Source organism: Diuraphis noxia, unplaced genomic scaffold (assembly GCF_037042655.1).
Source record: "Diuraphis noxia isolate RWA-SAM2 unplaced genomic scaffold, SU_Dnox_SAM2 contig0001, whole genome shotgun sequence".
Classification (NCBI taxonomy): Eukaryota; Metazoa; Arthropoda; class Insecta; order Hemiptera; family Aphididae; genus Diuraphis; species Diuraphis noxia.
The window spans coordinates 66,675,405-66,690,538 of NW_028301711.1; the positions used below are offsets into that span (position 1 = coordinate 66,675,405).

General features: G+C 26.7%; 1 pseudogene across 1 annotated transcript; it reads right to left on the minus strand.

The window, feature by feature from the left end:
- Nucleotides 1–1,462: 1,462 nt before the first annotated feature.
- Nucleotides 1,463–5,379, minus strand: LOC149061373 (uncharacterized; annotated as a pseudogene). The gene is made up of 3 exons (XR_016189572.1): nt 4,880–5,379; nt 2,779–2,931; nt 1,463–2,718 (listed from the first exon to the last, which is right to left on the minus strand). The product of XR_016189572.1 is annotated as an uncharacterized LOC149061373 (transcript).
- Between the last annotated feature and the right edge of the window lie 9,755 nt (nt 5,380–15,134).

Here is a 15,134-nt window from a genome sequence, read left to right on the forward strand (position 1 = left end):
TCATAGGTACTAGATGCAACAAATATAATATATTTAATATAAATATACAATTGTTTTTGTAGATATTTTAAGTTAAAATAATTTTAACTTCTTCCTCTATAACTACAGATTGAAAGTTTGTGAATTGACATATTAATAATAATAATTTTTTATTTTTATTGATAATTATTGTTCTCATTTATTTTGATACAAATGATGAATTTTTTAAGATAAAATGAACCATTATAAAGCTAAAAACTTATGAACAGAGTAATACTTAGGCACCTATATTACATGATTATTAATAAAATAATAAGTAATAACTATTTCATGATTACATAATATTAAATATTATTTATTTATGTGTATTAAAATATATTGATTTTTTGAATGTGACTTAATGTTGTGATAGACTAAAGTTGGTGAAAGTATTTTTGTAGTTTATATGATAATTAATAGTCTTTAGCTTACTAATGTGTAATGATCAATAAGATCTGCATTCTTTCTCAAGTTGTACTTTGCTTAATGCCTTTAGATAATACCTTATTTAGTGCTGTTATCTGTTATAAAATGAAATACAAAATATTAGTCATTCTAGAATTTTTTTTAAATTTTCTTGTAATAATGTTTTTAATTTTTAACCCTTAATATAAATAAATATGTTATCATTGTTTTTTTTTATTATACTTTATTCATTTATAATTAGGTAGTGAAAGTAATACTGACATTGATGGAACTCAAGCTACATCTAATTTCTCTATTCTTGAGCAAAATACTTATGATGACATCACACCATCTAAATCAATGGGTAAGATTTTATCAATATATAAACTTGAATTATAATTACATTTTAAACTATAATTGTATAATTTATTACATAATGATATAATTGATCAATGGTGTTTAACTATGTATTTATAAAATTGTTTATATTATCATAATTAATATTCTTGCTTATTTGTGTATTTTTAAATAAAACTAACAATGGTAAATTCAATAATTCTATAATATTAAAAATGCCTTTTTTTTTTTAAAGATTCAAATCAACTATTTATGAAGACAGTAATTGATTTGGAAAAGTGTTATTCGGAAGAACCAAATAATTTTGTTCCTGAAAATTCTTTGGCTACAACCAAGTTTCAAAATGATCCAGCATTTTATACAGGAAAAACAATATCGCCTGGTTTAAAACTAACATTATTAGAGTTGGGTCCATGTCAGCCAAAAGATATTGATTTACCTGGAGGGAAATCCCACACGATTCGTCTATACCTTCGCGTTCGTTTTCAATGTCATACTATACTAAATTGGTAAATGAAAAAACTGAGAATAGAACATGGCTTGCCTATTCACCATCTACTGATGAAGTATACTGTTGGACATGCAAACTTTTTGGTACACCGCGAGCACATCGAATTTAATACATCACATTCAGAAATGAATAATTTTGTACATAAACTTAAGTACCTTACTGGTGCCCAACTAAGTTTAAATTTTGGATGACTGATGGAAGCCAAGATAAAAGCTTTACTCTTTGGGTGTTCTAAGTCAAATACGTAAGTAAATCTTTTTTCAAGACTAACAATTAATAAATGAGCCAATTTTTTACAATATAATAAACGTGTAAACTGAATTAACTTGAGCCTTAAAGCAATAATTGTGGGTGCAACAAAACCTAAGAAACAAGATTTTTCACCCTGCAACTTGTCAAGGGCTAAAGCTAAGGGCTCCATGACTGAGCAATACTCTTCGAGGAACTTCCATTCAGATATTTTAAGTTTCTTTAGTTTTAATTCCTCAAATGCATTAGTTTATCTTTATGAGTCAAAACTTTTTTAACTGCAAAAAATAGAGAATCCCACCTCATTATAATAGGCACCGGAAATTTACAGTTACATATATCATAAATTTTGTCTGATGCAACGGAACTTCTACTGACTAATTTCCAGAAAGAGTATAATTTTTCAAATACAGGCTTAGATATTTGTTTATAAGAATGGTCTTCAATTTTATGTACATCAGTAGTTGCGATTAAACTCAAAGTATGAGCAGAACATGTTAGATGATCTGGTAAGCAGATTTCATCCTCATTATCAGAAAAATTAATTACATCTGGATTTGAAAATATGGTTGACAATTCTGTAAAATCAACATTTTCACAAGTATCATCAACCTCTAAGTTATTATCTTCACTACTTGATTCATCATTATCACTACAAAACCAGTTATTTACTAAGTTATTTGAGTTGGAAGAATTTGACTGGGGCTGAATTGAAAATGTTCTAAAGGCTTATCAAAATTTGATGCATTATCAGTTACACAATGAGAAATTTTAGAACTACTGATGTTGAACATTTTAGTAATTTTATTTATACCCTCAGCAATATTCAAATATGTGTGACTACCTTTAATACGCTTACAACCCAATACATACGAATGCCTACTAAAATTTCTTTCATTAATGAAATGGCAGGTCATGCCTAAATAGCTTTTATTGTTGCATGATCATATATCAGCTGTAGTACAAATATATGATTGTTCTGAAATACATTTTGTCAACATTGTAACATAGGACACACACTTAAATTTCAATTCTTTGCTGATAACTTTTGAGTCTGGAAGAAATTATGTGTCTGATATACCAGTGAGACCCATTATTAATTGCCTGAATGCTGGTTTTTCACAGGTAATTATTGGCCTCATTTCTTGCACGATATAATCAAAGACCAAATTGGTAATCTGTAAATGAAAATATATGATTAAATGAACAACTTATTTAAATTTTGGCACTATACTTACACGACACTTTGATAAAGGCATCGAAGGAGTTAACTTTAATTTTGGCTGATACGTAGATGCTAACGATACATCTCTACTATGGTCAGACTTATTTGTATTTTTTTTCTCATTCTTATAATTTTCTAGTTTAGATAGTATTGATGTATGTTTAAGCTGAAATATTAATTAAAATGTATTTTAATGTTAAATCAAATTATAACTTTGTTCACAAAATGAAAAATTATACCTATTTATTATGAATCACGAAAAAAAGTACAGATAAAAATAGGAAGAAAAAAGTAAATTAATTAAAAAAGTCTAAAATAATAAAATGTAATACAATAATAAATAAAATATTATTTATCTATATCTAATATCTATATACTATTATAGTGGTTAGGAAAAAAAAGCAAGTGAATAAAAAGCAAGTGAAAAAAAGCATATGGAAAAAAAGCAAATTGAAAAAAAAGCATATTGGAAAAAAAGCGAAAACCAATTATTATTATTATTATAGGTATAAATTATTAATACTAGGTAATACTAATAATCAAACATAATGATTTAATCATTGATTTTCTAAACTCGTTAGCTATAATCATCCCTCTATTTGGACACTGATTAAAAAAATTAGATTAGAGATAGATTAAGATAGCACTAAAATAGCTCATTTGATATAGGTAATTTGCAACCAAAAAAAATAAAAATATATATATGAAAATATGCAAAAAAAGTTATTTTTACTGTGTACAAGATACAATAATAATAATGATAATTATATCGAACAATTCTTAAATGCTGTAGCTTATCACATACATTTTAAATAAATACATTTGATTAAATTTTTTAAACAAACTATTTTATACATAATATATTTGTAATAATTATTTTTCGATTTTAATAGTAACAATAGTAACATGTAATACCTACACTCAGGGGATATGAACTTCATACGTGTTTATATGGTTCTATAACAATTAATACAAAATCGTACCACAGTCATCAATAGCGCTGCAACTCTTGGAAAAGTACTGATAACTAATATATATACTAATATATACTAATCTCTATTATTACATACAAAATACTACGGTTATAAATTATAAATTAATAATTATACTATCGTAGATAAGCGTGACTTAAATACTTTGTTTTCATCCGCAATTGTTAACATGGTAGATAGGTCGGTAGGCTTAGGTTGTAGGACAATATTCTCTAGGGGTAATGGGTTCGATTCACGAAGATGACCGAATTTTTTTGCAAAACGTTTTGTCACCAGGATCGAAAATAGTTCATAATCGCTACACCCGTAGCGCTTCAACCGCACCAGTTGTGACGGCCGAGTTTCTGTTCTATATTATTCTTTATTCTATGCCTACACTTATGACTTATTATAATACTTATTATAATATACATAATATATTTAATTAATGAATTATTTTTATTTGATTTTTTTTTAACAAACTATTTGTAATAATTTATACCTATAGTAATAATAATAATTGGTTTTCGCTTTTTTTTCCAATATGCTTTTTATTCACTTGCTTTTTTTTTCTAAACTCACTATTATAAGGCTGAAGAGTTTGTTTGGTTGAACACAATTATCTCAGGAACTACTGGTTCGATTTAAAAAATTCTATTTTTTTTATTGTGATATTAAATTGTAAAACTACAAAAATACTAAAAATGCAAAAATATGCACTAGCTATAAACTTTCAGTATAATTGTTTAACAGTATGTATGTTAAAATTGCAATACAAAATACATTAAAGTTCCATAAAAATATAATAATAATATCATAAAAAATGTATAATAGTTAATTACTTACTTATCACATATTAAAATATAAATGTATAATAAAACAGTATTCCTACATAATGTATAATTTAGCAAATAATTTTGCATTAAATTTCTACAATTTTAAGTAGGTATCTACCAACCTATTATATAAAATATTTTTTTTTTGTAAAAATCTTCTCAGAATTTTTTTATAATTTATTATAATTTATTCATCATTCATTTTTAAAGATGAAGAATGACCACCCAAAATATCTACCAAAAATAATTTTTCAGTTTGTATACAGCATACCTACTTAAAAAGGTTAAAATAAAATAAAAAACTTACCTTCAAATGACTTAGAAAATTGCCAGAAGAATTATTTTGACCTTGTAAAGTTTTTTGGCAGAGTACACATTTTGCAATTAATTTTGTTCCAATATTTGACAGAATATCATAAAATTTGCCGTCAAATAAGTAATGATTGGATAAATTAATTGAGGAATTTTTTATTCCCTCAAAACCATCCGCTTCTGTTGGTGGTGCACGAGCTTCATCAAATTGTCCTGGGTCGTCTATAGCTACTTCAGCTAAATCGATAGCTGTTGATACATTTCTGGATGTTTTAGAATCATCCATATATGTTTTAGTTAAAAATCGTTTCATACTTAAATATTGCTGGTCAAAAACCGAAAAAAGGATTATAGCTAATAGGTAAAACAACAAGAACAGAAGAAAACCACAAATGACGACAGTAACTGTCCACGTTGTATACTCGTATAATGAACTGTGGCACTGTGGTAGTGTTTTGTCGTTCTGAATGTTCTGATAATCAAAACTTTGAAGTAGGTATATCATATTATTATATTAACTGTAGTAGTGTAGTGTATTTGTGTATATTACCCAACAATAAAATGTATAGATAGATATTATTGGTTCATCACACACACACACACACACGCGCGCGCGCGCGCACACACACACACACACACACACACACACACACACGCGCGCGCGCGCGCACACACACACACACACACACACACACACACACACACATATATTTATATATAATTCATAATCTGATGATCATATATTACAATTTATAAAACTATTTATAACTACAGTAGGTAGTGCACTTGTGCGTCAAAGTCGGGTGAGGGTCTTGTACGAAATAAACCCGTATATGTTTACGGGTAATTCCACGGAATATACAATGTAATAATATTATACGTTTTGAAAACACACACACACACACACACATATATATATATGTACATAAACATAAACTGGTATACGCAGAAATACGAAATCTTTATTATAATAATTATAATTATATTATCATCATGTTTTTCTGTCGCCGCGGTCAGAAATAACTAATAAGTCATAAACTCATGACCTACAAGAACATTAAAATAAATAATAAACGGAAATAACAGTATAACACAACAGCCAACGACCATTACTGACTATCAAGATTCAGGATATATTTAATATTTTATACTTTGTGAATGTTTCAAATTTGTACTATGTACTTTCTGTCAGTGGCGTGCAGAACATTTTTCAGACCTGAGGCAAACTATACAATTTGACCACCCACCCTAGTCCCTACCACCATCAGGTTTTTCGCACAGAAAGTTTCTGTTACAGTATAGGTACTGTTATGGTATTTGATTTTGTACAAAAATTTAGATATGTATAAACGAAAATATTAAAAAATACATATGTATAAAAAAATATCTAGATAAATTGATATAGATGACTGAAGTTTTCATCTAAGATAAAAAAATAGATGACCAGTAGATTTTTATCTAGATAACATAATAGATAATGAAATTTGATCTAGATAATTATCTAGATAAGTCCTAACACTGATTGATATACCAATAGATGAAGCAATAAATATATATGGCTCAAGGTCAAAACTGCTACAATCAGCGCTTTTATTTTCTTAAGATATGTGCGGTTTTTGGATACGATAATTTATAAAATTGTGCAATTTTATTTTTTAAGCAATTACTGTGTACGGTTTTGTCCTGTATTTTATCATAAGTGTGCGGATTCTGGAGTCAACGGATTAAAATTTTAATATTTTGGATGTGTTTATTAACAGCATAATATGCATTAAACCACGGCTACATTACATTTTTTATAATTTTATAATTGAATTAATCGTAATTATCGTATAACTGTACTAAGGACGTACATGAAGTTGCCCCCCCACTTTCTGCAATTTTTTTCAAACAAATTGTAAACAATTGTAAATTAATTGTAAATTCAATCCCCGAATTTGTAAATCGTCTGGGGCCTCGGGAAATAAAAAAACAAGTTGGGGGGGGGCCAAGTTCACGCAGCCCCCCCCACAGGTGGTCCGATTGACTCCGAACAAATTGTAAACAATTGTAAATTAATTGTAAATAATTGTAAATTCAATCCCCGAATTTGTAAATCGTCTGGGGCCTCGGGAAATAAAAAACAAGTTGGGAAGGGGCCAAAATCACAAAGCCCCCCCGGGTGGTCCGATCGACTCCAAAAAATTTTTAAAATTATGATAATGCTGAGTTATCGAACCCTTATTGAATAATTTAAAAAAATAACTTTTTTTTTAATCCCCCAACTAATACAATTTTGATGCATCGGTATGCTGATCATTTAAATAATTTATCTTTTAGTTGTTTATTTTAAAATTATTTAATTGTGCCACACTCTTCCATTGACTATAAGCGATAAGTTATTTTTTACTATTACATATGTAATATGTACGTATTATTATGTGATATTTATTAGGACTTGGACGGTTGGACGGTCTTCATACTTTTTAATTGGGTTATTCGTGAGTAGTCACTTTCCTACTTATAGTTGTGAATTGTGATTTTTCTTTTTTATATAATAGGTAGATACTTAGATATTCTGAAAATAATAATAATTTCCTAATTAATTATACACATTTATTGTTAATAGTTTTTACTAGATTTCCACAAGCTACTGCTTTGTAAGAATTATTGTTTTCGTGTAAAAGTATTGTATTCAAAATACATAAGATTATAATAACATATGTTATTTCAATGAAAACAATAAAAAATACACGTTTGCTGAATTTACATGTTTTTAATGTTTACCTCTTCACTGATATTATTAAATTACATCGTACGTTTTTTGTGCTCTTACAATTTTGCGAAACAGAGTAATTTTTTTAAAAAAAAATGATTTTTTTCCAGTTAAAAATCAATGAAAATACAAATTAAAGTAAATTAAATCATTGATTATAAATACTAGTATTTAGTATTAATGATAAATTGGTAATAGTAATAAAGATTCAAATATCCAATGTAAAACGGTTTAGGTATTGTTATACAGCGAGATGAAATTAGTAAATTAGTTGGATTGTTTGAGAAGTACGTGCGCTATCGTGGGTTAGACTGTTTACAGTTGTAGTGACTTGTATACAAAAGTCGAATTGGTTTCTTTGCGAGCGGTGCGGAAGAAAAAGTTATTTTGGTCGCGCGACTGGTCATGTTTCTATGGTCCGCGGAGTATATGGGTTTCACAGGGAAATACGTAGTTTATATTGGAGTAAACTCTATACGTATTTTAATTTTAAATCTGGATTGACACTGTGTGAATGTCAGTGTTTATCAAAAACAAATATTGTATATTTGGACACAATATAATATTTTGTATTGATTGTTCAACTGACAACTGTAGGTTTCGTTTTTAAAATAATCACTTCATTTATCTTGCAGTAACCGTACTGTGTGTACATATACGTATACTGGTTAGACCAAGCATTTGTGCATACGTTTGTATTAATTGTATATTTGTATCCTGTGAAGTACTTATACTAACTATATTATATAAGTATGGCTGACAAGGTAAGTTATTTTAAATGAATTTAAAATAATTATATTTTTTTCATTATATCAGTAGTTACTTATAATCAAATATACTTATGATAAACTAGTTCATACTATTATGTATCTTAATTATTTAATTACGTATACTATGAACAGATTCACACTGTTTTATGGTAAGGTGATATGACGAATAGTCAAATACTAATAACAATATATCATTCAATCAAATATCATTATAAATGCATGTTCTCAGCAGAAGTTATAACAATCTAGATACCGTAATACTATTAGTAAAGTAAATTATTTTAATAGCAATATTAAAAAAGTAAAAACATTTTATGAAATATACTCGATATAGACTCCGCTCAGAATCGTTTTTCGTATACAATGATATGAATCAATGTCGGTTTGACACAGCCAGCTACCCGGCCCTTGATATTTTTATATAATGAGGCAATTGAGGACCATAGCCAAACGGGAAATAAATTTTAAAAAATCAATAGAGACGAAAGACTCTTACCACAAGTTCGTACTATTATAATTGAATATTCAATAATGTTATATGGCTGCAACAACGTAGGAGACGAGTGACTCGTCACACGAGTCATTTTTCTTATGATATTACAGACGTTCGGTTTCCCTCCGTTTTTGTACACGTGGACGATGGTTATTTACGTATTTTCTAAAATCGGTGTATGATATATTAATGCACATATTTCTTCGATTTTTTTTAAATTTTAAGTACATTGGTTCATCTAAAAATATAATTTTATAGATTTCTTTTATGTCAATTAAGTTATTTACAATTCGAGCTAGAAACGCGGTCTGTTTTCGATTAAAAAAAAGTCGTCATACAATAACACACGATAAGACCCGTTTGTATTTAGATATTTTAGACATTTATTATAAATGCTCTTTATTCATAACAAGTTATTATAAATCAATATAAAAAATAAAAATCGTTTAAAATTATGCACAGAGTGAACCCATTATTCAATGTAACACGTTATATCATAATATACAGTGTTAATTATTACATCTGAAAAAATCTCTTACAATATAAAACTACTATAATATTATTATAAACAACTAAAAAAAAAGCAGGTAAGTGGATGTCGCTCTGCTGTATAGTAGGCTACAAGTGGAGACTGTAATGGATGGAATTACATTTGAATTCAATAATATAACATCATTGTATAAGAAAAACGATTCTGAGCGAATAGATAGAATATTTGTCAGTCAAGGATATTTTATTCTTTATTGATAATATTTTTATTAATACGTCAGCCGGTTGGTTGAATTAATATAATTTGCATATCATTATATTTGTATATAATAATATACTCAAAAGTTAAGAAATTTCAAGTACCCAATAATAACATTATACAAGTAGGGGAGACCGGAGACAAAAGTAACATTTTTCATTTAACTATAAATTTAAAAAAAACTATTTGTAATTTTCAGATAAAACTATTTCTATTTAATAGAACAAGTTAATACCTTTTAAATGATATCATAATATCTTCATCAATTTAATTTAAACCTTAAGATATTTAAAAAACAAAAAAACAAAAAGCGGGTAAGTGGGTACCGATCTGCTGTTCATTAGGTGCCGTATGGTCCATACATGGCCGTAAAGTGACCATATATTTTTTTAATCAAAACGGGACAAAAAAAAAAAAAATCATAATTATTTGTTACAAATAAATATTTTTAATTTAATAATATTATTAGCAAATTTCTGTGGTACTTACAATGTTTTTAAAGCACAAAAAAATTAAATTAACTTATTACACTTCCTAGGTAATTTTATTATTATTAACAAAATGTTTTCGTGTAATAATTACAAAATTAAATACTTGTATATTTTTCGTTTGAACAAATTTGTTGTAGTAAATCTATACGATTTAAAATAGGTACCACACAATATAATTATAAGCAAGAGCATCTAAAACAGTTGACGGTTACTATAATACTAATACTACTAATACTGTAACAGTGTAACAGTAACAATAAGGTCAATACTCATAGAAAATATTTTGGGAATTTTGTTTTAGTGCTGATATCACAGCGATTATATAATACATTAGATTAATTCGTGTTAATACGTCGCGACAGTAATTATTTTTATATTTTACCGTTGTCTCGTTATCTTATCTAGATGCCATTCACGGTCAATAACGTCAAACACACACCACACACGCACACATAAGAAATAAGATATAATAAAAACGATATTTCGTCAACGAACATTTATTTTCATTATTTTTTTTGTCTACTTTTTGAAAACGGGACATTTTAGTGTCCCCAAGATTTCCCAGGGGACAACGGGACACAGATTTAAAAAACGGGACTGTCCCGTTCAAAACGGGACGTATGGATCACTATTATTTATTATAGAAGTGTTAAATTTGAATGCAATGATAGGTTTCATTGTATACGAAATACGATTCTGAACGGAGATGATTTGTCAGCCTAGGTACTACGACATACAATTATATTACATTTAATAAGCATAAACGAATATTTCAAATGCCTATAAATAGCATTAAAATAAGTGAAATATTTTGAAAATTAAATCATGTAAAGAAAATGCCAATCTAAATAACTGGTGAAATTTTCAAGTATCTACAAATTATACTTTTTGAATTAAAACAAATATTTAAATTCATTTGACTTATTAAAGGACAAATCGTTATCGTTACGCTATTTCGTGAAAATTTAGAATTCAAACACTCATAACATTTTTCCTATAATGACGCTTCGAGTTTTCTGTATAGCTACTTAAAGGAAAACTTGTGGAAAACTTAGTGTTGAATTTTTTATCCTTAGATATAAACACAAAAATTTTTATGATTTTTCAACTTCAAAATTACTTGCAAATTATGGCGATTTTGACATATTTCGTAAAAATTTTAACTACTAACGTGTATAAAAAAAAATTGTGACTAACGATTTTGGATTTTTTTTAACTACAATAAGAACAACTCAAACAGCTCATAAGGAACCTTGTATTAAATTTTCAAGTATTTTTGGCTATCCAAAATTTTTTTATCGACATTTCAAAAAAAAATTTTCAGAAAAGTCGAAAATTTCAGTGGTCTATAAATAGCTCAAAAAAAGTCGAAATATTTTGAAAATTTAACTGTATATATATAACACTAATATAAACATTTGGTGAAAATTTTAAGTATATACAGTGATTAGTTTTTGAGTTACAACCATATAAAAAAATCGATTTGGTCGAAAACTGGTTTTGCGTAAAAACTCCCGTTTTTCCGTCACTTTTTTTTTGTTTTTCTCGATTTGTATGAAAACTGTTGGAAAATGTTTACTTTTGACCTGTATAATGCACCAAGGATATTCAATTTGCCATCGGAAACCACCCCCGAAGTTTGAAATCGAAGCATTATTTCGACTAGTTATGCTGTACACAGACACAAAAGTAAAAAAAAAAAAAAGAAAAAAACACACATCATTATAAAATCAATACATTCTTCACTCCGTTCAGAATCTAACAATTAGAGTAGAACTCTAATCTAAGTTAAAAACTTTATTAAAAAAACTTATAATAAAAATTTATTTTTAGAAATTTATTTTCAAAAAAAAATTAACTAAAAAACAAACAAATAAAAAAATAATTTAAAAAAAAATAAATTTTACCCTTATAACTATTAAAAAAAATATTTTGACTAAAACAAATTATTTATTTAAAAAAAAAATTAAACTATTATTTAAATTATATTCAATTCAACCAACTTCAATTAATTTTAAAGTAAAAAACCAAAATAAAGAAAATTATTCAAAAAAAAATTTACTTTAAAAAATAATAAATTTCATATAAATCTAAAAAAAAAAAAAATATTAAATAAAGAAATAATATAACTTATAGAAAATAAAAAATTATTAAATTAAACAAAAAAAATAAAATTCTAAATAATAAAATTAATATTCTCAAAATCATAAATTTAAACTCTAATAAAATTAAATCAAATTTATAGAATATTAATCACATAAAAAAAGAACCAAAAATAATATAATAAAACTAACTAACAATAAACTAAAAAATTAAAATTAAAATATTTCTCTCAAATTTAATAATTATTAAATAATTAAATATAGAAAAATGTATTATTATCAAATAATAAATAACACGAATAGAATAAAAACAGTTAAAAAAAAAAATTAAATCTATTATTCAAAAACCAAATCTTTAGAATAAAAACTACAAAAAATGGAAAACCACATAAAGATATAATAGTAAATATAAAAATTAAACCACAAATAGGTAAATAATCAATTAATCAACCCATTTTACGAATATCTTGATTATTATTTATATTTAAAATTAAAATTCCAGCTCTCAAAAATATTATAGGCCTAAGTAAAGCATGTATTAATAAATAAAAAAAAACATATATCAATCTTACCTAAACATAAAATTATAAATATAAATCCTATCTGACTTAAAATAGAAAAAGCAATATTTTTTTTTTAAAATCAAATTCAAAAATTGCATTTAATCCAGCTATAAATATAGTTAAACAAGAAATTATTAATAAATAATTAAAAAAAGAAAATTTAAAAAAAATTTCATTGAAACGAATTATTAAATAAATACCAGCAGTTACTAAAGTTAAAGAATGAACTAAAGAAGAAACAGGTGTAGGAGCTGCTATTGCTAAAGGCAATCAAGAAGAAAAAGGAATCTGAGCTCTTTTAGTTAAAGAAGCAAACATAATTATTAAACTAATAAAAAATAAATAATTTAAATTTCTATAATAATTGATTAAAATAATATTTCAACAACTAAAATTTAATATTCAAATCATAGTTATAATAATAAATAAATCACCTAAACGATTTAAAATTAGTGTTACTATACCTGAACTATAAGATTTTTTATTTTTATACTTTTGACCCCCAAAGTACCATATAGATTCACTTTTCTATCAGAAAAGGTAAGTACTATTTAAGAAAATCCAAGCATTTTTACTGTCCTAAAACGTGATGACAAACACAAAAAATAAAAAATAAAAATAAAAATAAAACATACATCATAGTAAAACCAATACATTCATTGTTCCGCTCAAAATCTAAAAAAAGTAATATAAATAAAAATGACTAAAAATTGATTAAAAATGTAATCACGCAAACAATTTTAGATGTAATACGTTTAAAACCATTATTAAATAGAAAAAATGGCTATAAACAAACAATTTAAAGTCTAAATCTTTACGAAATTATGTTATGTATATTCTAGCACTCGGATCTTAATCCACTTACACAATGTAATAACTGAAACTAATTTAATTGCTTAGGTTTCAATTAAGTCAAAACTACTCATTTTTTAAAAATATTTTAGGGTAGAGTTAAAAGGGGACGAAAACCTCGTGTAGATGAGAACCAGATTTTTGAGGTTTTAGAAAAAAGAAAACATGAAATTATTAATGAACGTGGTTTAATTAGCCCAATTACCAGTAATGTGTGGAAAGCAATATCCGAAGATTTAAATTTCAAACTTCCATCAAATTCGTTGTACATCATGTTTTATGAGGATAGACATGGTTGGAAATCGAGGTTAAATAAAATGCTTGGATTAGAAGATAATAAAAAAAATCCTATAGGAGTAGATCAATCGTCATCATCAGATACTGAATGTTCATCGGCATCTAAAAAAAATGAATTCAAAAAGTTATTTAAAATTACTATCCCTTTTGATGTTTATTCATCGATAAGCCCTATAACACAATCGTACAAAGATAAAAATCGAGGGTATAGATACTACGATGTACTTAAGCCTCATAAGTGGACAGATTTTATTAATGATTTATTTTTAAAAACACATAAGCTTCCATGCAATTTTGTATATAAACGTGTAAAAGTTTCTCGGGATAGTTCTAAAAGTGAAAAATATATTGTTTTTGAGGCACTTTGCAACTTGATGGATGGGCGGATTCAAAACCAGAAGATGGAGAATCTCTTATCATTAGTATTTTAACTGAAGATACAAGAGGTAGTGAAACAAGCCATATTACCAAAAGGCAATTGAAAGGTTACAAACGAAAAATGGTGGGTGAAGAGCTTTCGACTAATGTAGGATCGAATTGGAGAAGAAAAAACGTGGCCGATTTGGAATTTGGACGTATTTCACCACCAAATCTATACAGTCTTAACGTGTTGAGTAAAACCAAACAACAGTTTAAAGATGCAACATTGGGAGTTACTAAAAAGTGTCCAATACAATCGTTGATGGAATTAAAATACAACTCCAATCATGCGGGATCCATACATAATATAGGTATTGATCCTTTTTTTGTATACTATTGGTCAAATCATCAATTGATCATTTATAAAGATGTATGCAAAAATTATTGTCGTTTATCTATTGACGCAACTGGAGGTTTGGTTAAAAAGTTAAAGAAGTCTAGTCTTAATATTATATCTAATAATATTTTTTTATACGAAGCTGTTATCACCACTTCATATGGACAAATTCCCATAACGCAAATGATATCAGAAAGTCACGATACTCTCAGCATATTTCGTTGGCTTAGTCAGTGGATGAAATCGGCAGTTAAACGCCCTAATGAAATTATTTGTGATTTTTCAAGAGCATTACTTGGAGCATTAACCCGTGCATTTTGTGATGGATCAAGTCTGCGGGGATATGTAGAAAAATGCTTTATATTTTTATACAATCATACCACAGATCTACCACCTTGTTTTATAAGAATCGATGTCGCACA